Raw genomic sequence first — 7,462 nt, forward strand, 5'->3', positions numbered from 1 at the left:
GAACTTTAATCATTGTTACCGGCGACATTTCTTTGCAGCGGCACTTGACATAACCATATGATGTGCTAGACAGTCAAGATGTAAGAATACCAATTCTCATAGCACAGTTTGCAGAGCTAAAAATCAAAATGAATGGAATCTGGCTTAACAGAGTGTGATGATTTTTTCAATAGAACCGACTGATCCATCAATGTTAGTGCTTTTTTTCTCTAATACGCCGGAGTGTGCGTATCATTTTATATAGAAGAGGGGGAACATCAATGTTAGTGTTAATCACACCATTACTTCATTTATTTTAGGAATACTGGAAACACATTATCGTACTGATTCCTTTGGACTGGTTGCCTCTGCAGCTTTGTGTGCTTGCTTTCAATGGTTCAACATGAATAGGATTTGAACAAAGGCCAATGTTAAATCTAGCAAAAAACTGAAAAAAATAAGATCATATATGGATGAACGAGGCACGGAGTATAAGATCAAGGAGAGGCTACGCCATGTGTATCACCGTCGCGTAGAGGAACAGCGGCAGCGACTTCAGTGCCCTCGGCTTTGCATCACTGACCACGAGGAGGAACGGCCGCAGGGGCATATGCGTCCCTCAAACGAGGTCGAGGAACAGAGGCAAGGATTTGTCGGCATATCGACATTTGCAAATGCCCCGCCAGAGAAATCCATTTTCGCGGCCGAGCCCGCTGTGTCCCACGCCACCACCGCTGCTCCAGGGAGGAGATGGACCCTGCCGCCGCAGCTGACGCAGGCCAAGTGCGTTGCGTCCGAGCTGTCACCGCTGCTCTACATGTATCAAAATGAAATTTGCACAAGAAATTGGAGTAAAATCTAGCAGGTATTGTTTACTTCAGAAACCACAAGCTTCATCTCGTTAATACATTTTTCTAGAATTACACTACATCAGGCAGACTCGGCTAGCTACTGATCTGTACGACGGCAAAACTGAACCGAACCCCTAAACACATGGAGAAGATGAACAGAAAATAGAAAGGGGATTGCATCACCTTACTGCTGCCGTGTTGTCCACGGTAAGCACTGATCGACACCAAATGCATCCAATCAGCCAGAAAAGCACCTAATCTAAACCCCAATGGTCTGCATCAACGGAAACACGTGAAGATGCATATAGAAGCATCCACCACTACGGTCCCTATCTTGTAATCCCCGCATCCAACCAACCGGCAAATCTATCAAACAACACCAGAACACAAAGGAAGGAAGAATGAAGGAGGGAGCAAATAGATCGTACCAATCCATCGAGAGACAGCCGCATCAACCAAAACAAAACCGAACCCCAACGGGCCGGCCGAACAGCGAGTCCGCAATGGCCCCGGCGCCGTCCATCCCACCGCAACAGCCGCACACAGGGAGTCATGAGAACCAGGGCAAACCCTAGACCTGAGACAGCCAATGCCGTCGGTGAAGACGCGGGGTGATTTGCCCCGTGCTCGATCTGGATGGCACCTATGGCCCACCACGATGTGGGGGCAAGCGGCAGGAGACACGCGAGGAGAGGACCGCGGGCGGCGACGACGTGGGAGGACGGGTGGCGGCGGGGCGGCGAACCACTTGGGCGGGGAACGGCGCGGGCGCGTGCGTGCGTGCGTGCGTGCGTTAAACACGGGAGGATTAAGAGCCATTACATTTTGTAAGTGGATGGGTGTGATTGTCTGGTTCTCCGCCCTCTCGTGCTTTTATAGTGGTAGTAGATAGTAGATAGTAGATAAGACCAAAACCCTTCTCTCCCAAAAAAAAGAGAGCAAAAGGACAAATCTCTCGGCGGCGGAGGCGGTTTGATCTCATCGGCGGCGATCTACTCCTTCCTTCACCACCCGCCCTCTCCCTTTCTCTCTCCAGTTACAGGTAACGCCGTCCCTCTGATTCAACCGGTGGGGATTTGCCCCCTCCCCTCCCCTCCCATCTCCATGTGCACATCTTGTTCAGGGGTCTCGCTAATTCCTGCTGTTAATTATATATCAGATCTGATGCAGGAGCGGTCGATCCATCTGTGGCCATGTCGTCGGCCAACGCAACCTCTTGTGTTTATGGAGAAATTTGGATCTACGTATGCAGACACTATCTGTTCATCATATATGCTCTTTGGTGTGCAATTTTTTGCCAGGATTTGCCGTGCTTTTAGCTGCTAAAGGAATTTGTTATTCGACAACATAGATTGCCATGAAAAATGTTTGATTTTTCCATGCTCTCCCAGCCAACGTCAGCACAATAACGTTTTTCCAACTAAATAAGCCTTGCATTTTCGGACAGGGGGTGGGGGGTAAAACTTGCACTGCATATTTTATTCATTATACGTTTTGCATTATAACAGCCAGTTTGGTAAAGTGTAGTACTCCCTCCGTTCAAAAATATAAGAACGTTTTTAACACTAGCATAGTGTCAAAAACGTTCTTATATTCTGGGACAGAGGGAGTAATATAAAATACTTTATTTAGGGATCATTCTTAATCGTCATATACCCTCTAGTTTGCTCAAGCAACCTCAACTGCATTGTGCTTACACCTTAATTTCTCTACTCCATGCATGCAGTGACGGCTTTGCCAGACTGCACAAAGGGGATGATTTCACTTCTAGCCCATCATCAAATACTCTCCAGGAGTTCGGTGATGTTTGGCTTGCTGCCGCTGAGCGCCAGCTCAGCCTCAGGCCCAAGTCGCCGTCCCCTGAGGAGCTGACGGAACGCAGACAGGAGCGTAAGCGCAAGGGCTTGGTCATAGCGCTCAACACATATGCCAAGCGAAACAACATGCAGGCATGCAAAAAATCATAATCAGAGTATTTATGTTTGCTTGTGTTTTTGCTTAACCACCTTAAGTTGTGTTCGGGTTATTATATGGAACTAAACGGCTGTCGTAGTTCATTGTTTTAACTACTCAAGGTTGGCTAGAAAATCACACCCTAATTAAGTATTTTGCGGGTTATGGATGCAAATCATGCGATTTGCTGCTGACCGAATCTATTATACTAACATATGTCGTTTCTATTTCAGCTCACTGATTTAGAATTCGTGGAAGAGAAAGAGAGGAACCAAGTCTATGGACGCGGAGCACTATATGTGCACTCCAACTTTCTGGTGAAAGGTTCAGATGGCAAACCTACTATGTTCTTTGCTGAGATGCATCCTGACTGCACACAGGAAGAGGATGTTGTCTGCTGCACTCCTTTGGAAGAAAACGACTATGGTAACTATATGCTTGGGTGGAATCTCCATGCTTTTTCACTAGTCATCTACTCCCTCCGTTCCTAAATATTTGTCTTTCTAGGCATTTTAAATGGACACAACATACGGATGCATGTAGACATATTTTAGAATATAGATTCACTCATTTTGCTCCGTATGTAGTCATTTGTTGATATCTCTAGAAAGACAAATATTTGGGAACGGAGGGAGTATGTGCTAATATATACATTTTTTTTCCACATATAAACAAGGTCATTGTGTTTGAGTGTGACGATCGAGCAAAGGAGCTTAGGCATCCCTCGGGCGGTGGCTACTTGGGTGGACATGATGAGATGATTTTTCACTTTGAGGAGCTGGACAGTGATGATGACTGTTTTATGTGAAAGGAATCTATATATCCAACACAGAACCACAGACTAATCTGTTTGGTCTTGGATGTGGATTTGTGTCTCTCAGGTGCCACGCACCCCTATACGAATATACTATAAAAAAATACCAGGAAATTTCAAAATAATCTGGGATTTAGGGATATCAAAATGGGTGTCATTCTACTCCCGTGTTTAGTTTCGTGAGGAATGTGTGCCCTTGGTATTCTCGGCAAAAAAGTCAAAAAAATTCTCTGTGTAGAAAAAACTGTTTGGATGGATCGTATGTTGGACCGTATTTTCGTCGCCACGAATACCACGGGCATCCATTCCTCACGAAACTAAACGCGGGGGTAGAATGGGCAACCATGTTTGATATCCCCAAATCACAGATTTTTTTGAAATTTCCTGGTATTTTTTAATACTATATTCATATAGGGGTTTGTGGCACATGAGAGCTCCCATGCATTTCCCGTTTGGTCTTTGTCTACTATATGGTTCAGGTGTATGGCGAGAAGTTCTTTTTACAGTGTGGCAAGAGGTGATGCATGTGACATGCAGGGTGTAAAGGAAGGAACCGAAGCATATGTATCTTTAATATTAACTGAAATTATGCCTGAATGGGTGCAATAAGTTATTGTAACTGAACGAGTGTAGGATGATGTGTCAGAAGGAGCTCCTGATTTGTGTTTATACATGGGTTGGGACTTGCGGTATTTCAATCTTTACTTGGTGGCCATATTCTCCTCTTTTTACTTGGTGCGACCATGAAGAGAGAGATAACATGGACATATTATCAACTTGGTAGGGATTATAGCCATTCAAGAAAAAAAGTTGGAGCATCTCTTTCTTTGTAATTTGTGTATCATCTTGTCCACTGCAAACATCTATTTATAATTTTATGAAAAGAAAGAGAGACAGAGGAGTTTGGCCGACAAGTGAAAGAGGATTATAGTCGAAATGATCCTAACATATTGAGTTTCAGCCGTACATTTTTCTTTCAATTCGGTGAGAAGGCGAATTGCTTTTGAAGACATAAATGTACAGTTCAGTGAGGGTATCATGCCATGTAAACAGCTGAAACCTTCGAAAACATACTCGCTGCGCTATTCATCGATCAAAAACGATATATGATAAACATGGCTCACGTCTCTATTCATTGATCAAAAACAGTATATCATAAACATGTACGGCAACCAACATCATGGAAAGCATGATAATTGCTATTATAAGCCAACAAACTGACTACTTGTCGTACTATGTGTTTTTCCACGCTCCACAAATATGTAGGACGCCGATATCAAACAGCGTGGTACGGGACGTGTGGGCAAACTCTCCAACGCCCACACATTAGCCCCGTCCTACGTGGCATGCAAATTCTACCTCAATGTGTCAAGATTCGCGCAAACTAGACTGAACGATGATCCACGCGTGTGGGCGAGTTACAAAACTGCCACACGTGTGGGTGTTAGTATTTCCGATTTTTTTTACAACGAACTCCTATATTATGCGCATGCATTTTCCCATCATGCATATTCCTGCGTTTTTTCGTGTTCCTACCTTTAAGTGGTCTCTTTGACTCGGGGAAATACAAAAGGCGCATAAATAAGTCTCATGAACTCTTGTATCCTATAGAATTACAAAACTACATAAGTTTATGGCTCATTTGACTCAAGAAATTTCATAGGAATTTTGGAGGATTTTGATTCTTAAGATATTTTTTTTCTATGTTGGTTGTTTAATTCACGTGGTCAGAATCCAGAGGAACTTTTCCTTAAGATACGTTTGTACCATGTTTTGGAGAAAATTTTCTATTCACTCAAACCACTTAGTATAAATACTTTGATTTTTCTGTGTATTAAACACCCTTTCATCCGAAATCTCATAGTTGTCTAATCCTAGAGGATTCAAGAGGACATGACACTACAATCCTATGTTTTGAAAATCCTACAAATAAAAGAGGCCCTTAGAAGGAAGAGTGTTTGATAGCACAAGAAAAGCAAAGTTAACTTTCCTCCAAAACAAAGGAATTCTGCCAAGGAATTCCAATGAAAAAAGCCACAAAGATTCCAATCCTCCAAATCAAACAACCATCTAGGAATGCCGAGGAAGAGGACGAGTCCTCCGTCTTTGAGATGGAGAATGCCTCCTCGAAAGATGATATGCCGCCACCGAGGTAGACCGGGTGCGTCCACTCTAGGCGGTGCTCGAGGCATCCGCCACCGACCCCTGTGGTCACTTTGCACATTGTAAATGGCCTCTAAAACTGTTTGAAAGGATCGATCTCTTGTGAGAGAACCTGTTAGAATTGGGACAGGAACCCGCCCATATCAGGTGTATATACACACATGAACCAAAGGGCGTTTCCTGTTAGAATTGCTCTTACATATACATGGATTCCTCTGGCCGTGCAAAAAAAGAAAAACATATCCGGAGTCCAGACAGGAACGAGTATGGTACGGTACGACATAGCCACTGGTCACTCTTTCACTCTATGTCTCTCTTTTGTATATCGAGCTCAGCAGCTGGTGCATCCGTCAGACTCTCTCTTGTGCGGGCGGACGTTGTATAGATCGAGCAGATAGCAGCCGAATCGGGGATGGATCGACGTGTTGTGGATCGGCGAACACTGGCAGCAGGGGTAGAATTAGGATCTAGTAATTCCCAATCGGTCGACGGAAAGAGGAGTTGAGGTAGCTAGGTTCGCGCGTGGGGTCTGGACTGGACTCGCTCGATCTGCAGCTCGCAAGTCTACACACGGACGACCCATGGGGTGGGATGGGATGGGATGGATGGATGGATCCACGCGCCGGAGCGAGCGCAAAGCCAGAAATTAAAGGGCTCGTGGAGGGAGAAGCATATATACGTACGTACCAGTCCGGGCGGCCGGCCGGGGAGCGCCGTGCCTCCTCCTGATCCGTCTGGCCGGCGGCATATATGTCGGTCGATTATCTGAGATTAGCAAGGGCCCGGCCGGAGATCCACCCAGAGAGACCCCGTCTAGCGCGAAGTCCTTCATCCTCTGTCTGTCTAGATCTCTCCCCCATCCCCATGGGAGGCCTCCCTCAAAAGTGACTAGGGGAGTGGGAGACCGGCCGGGGGAGGAAGAAGATGTGGTACTCTACTCTACTAAGAGCATCTTCAACAGCCGCGCAACGCGCCGCGGGCAAAAAAGGCATTTGCCATGCGCCGTTCGCCTAGTTTGGCGCGGCCGGCAGGGGTGGCTCCAGCAGATACGTCAAAATTAAGCGCGCGCGTAGCTTCAGCGGTCATGCTAAAATTCAGCGCGTGCTAAACAGTACGTACATTTTTTTAATAAAATTCATAGATAAAAAAAACGATACATAGATATTTTACATAGTTCCATAGCATAGATAGATAAAAATTATTTAGATAGTGCAAGGACATAGATAAAAACTACTAGTGCAGCTACAGCCTACTCCCAGTCGCCGTCGTCGTCGTCATCGTCGCCATCCTCGATGGTCTGATCCGAGGTATCGAGCCACATGTCTTCACAACGATCATCATCATATGTAAAGATCGTCTCACCACCATTCTCAACTACATCGCACTGGGATAGTGCCAGGGCCTTCCGCCGACGCCTGTCCAACCGCTCAGCGCGGCGCCTTTGCGTCTTCTCCTCGCGGCGCCTTGCCGAGTAGGCTTGCTCGTAGGATACGTCCTCCGGGTGTTGTTGGCGCCACTCCGCCATGACCCGTCCTCATGGGCGACGAGGAGGCAGTTCTGCCGCTCAGCGTGCTCCGCACGGTCTTGTGCCGTGCGAAGACGAGGCGGTGGGGCGACGTCCAGCGCCTGCTGCAGCGTGTGGACATCGTGGAAGTTCATCTGCTGGCGCGGCCTGCCTAGGCGCCACGCCGCCGCATCGTAC

The 7,462-nt window shown here is 46.3% G+C and overlaps 1 long non-coding RNA gene across 1 annotated transcript; it reads right to left on the reverse strand.

The window, feature by feature from the left end:
- Nucleotides 1-263: 263 nt before the first annotated feature.
- On the reverse strand, nucleotides 264-6,723 carry LOC125520513. The gene is made up of 2 exons (XR_007288694.1): nucleotides 6,448-6,723; nucleotides 264-792 (listed from the first exon to the last, which is right to left on the reverse strand). It is a non-coding gene; the product is annotated as an uncharacterized LOC125520513 (long non-coding RNA).
- Nucleotides 6,724-7,462: the final 739 nt, after the last annotated feature.

The sequence above is a fragment of the Triticum urartu genome, chromosome 7 (genome assembly GCF_003073215.2).
Source record: "Triticum urartu cultivar G1812 chromosome 7, Tu2.1, whole genome shotgun sequence".
In the NCBI taxonomy this organism is placed as follows: Eukaryota; Viridiplantae; Streptophyta; class Magnoliopsida; order Poales; family Poaceae; genus Triticum; species Triticum urartu.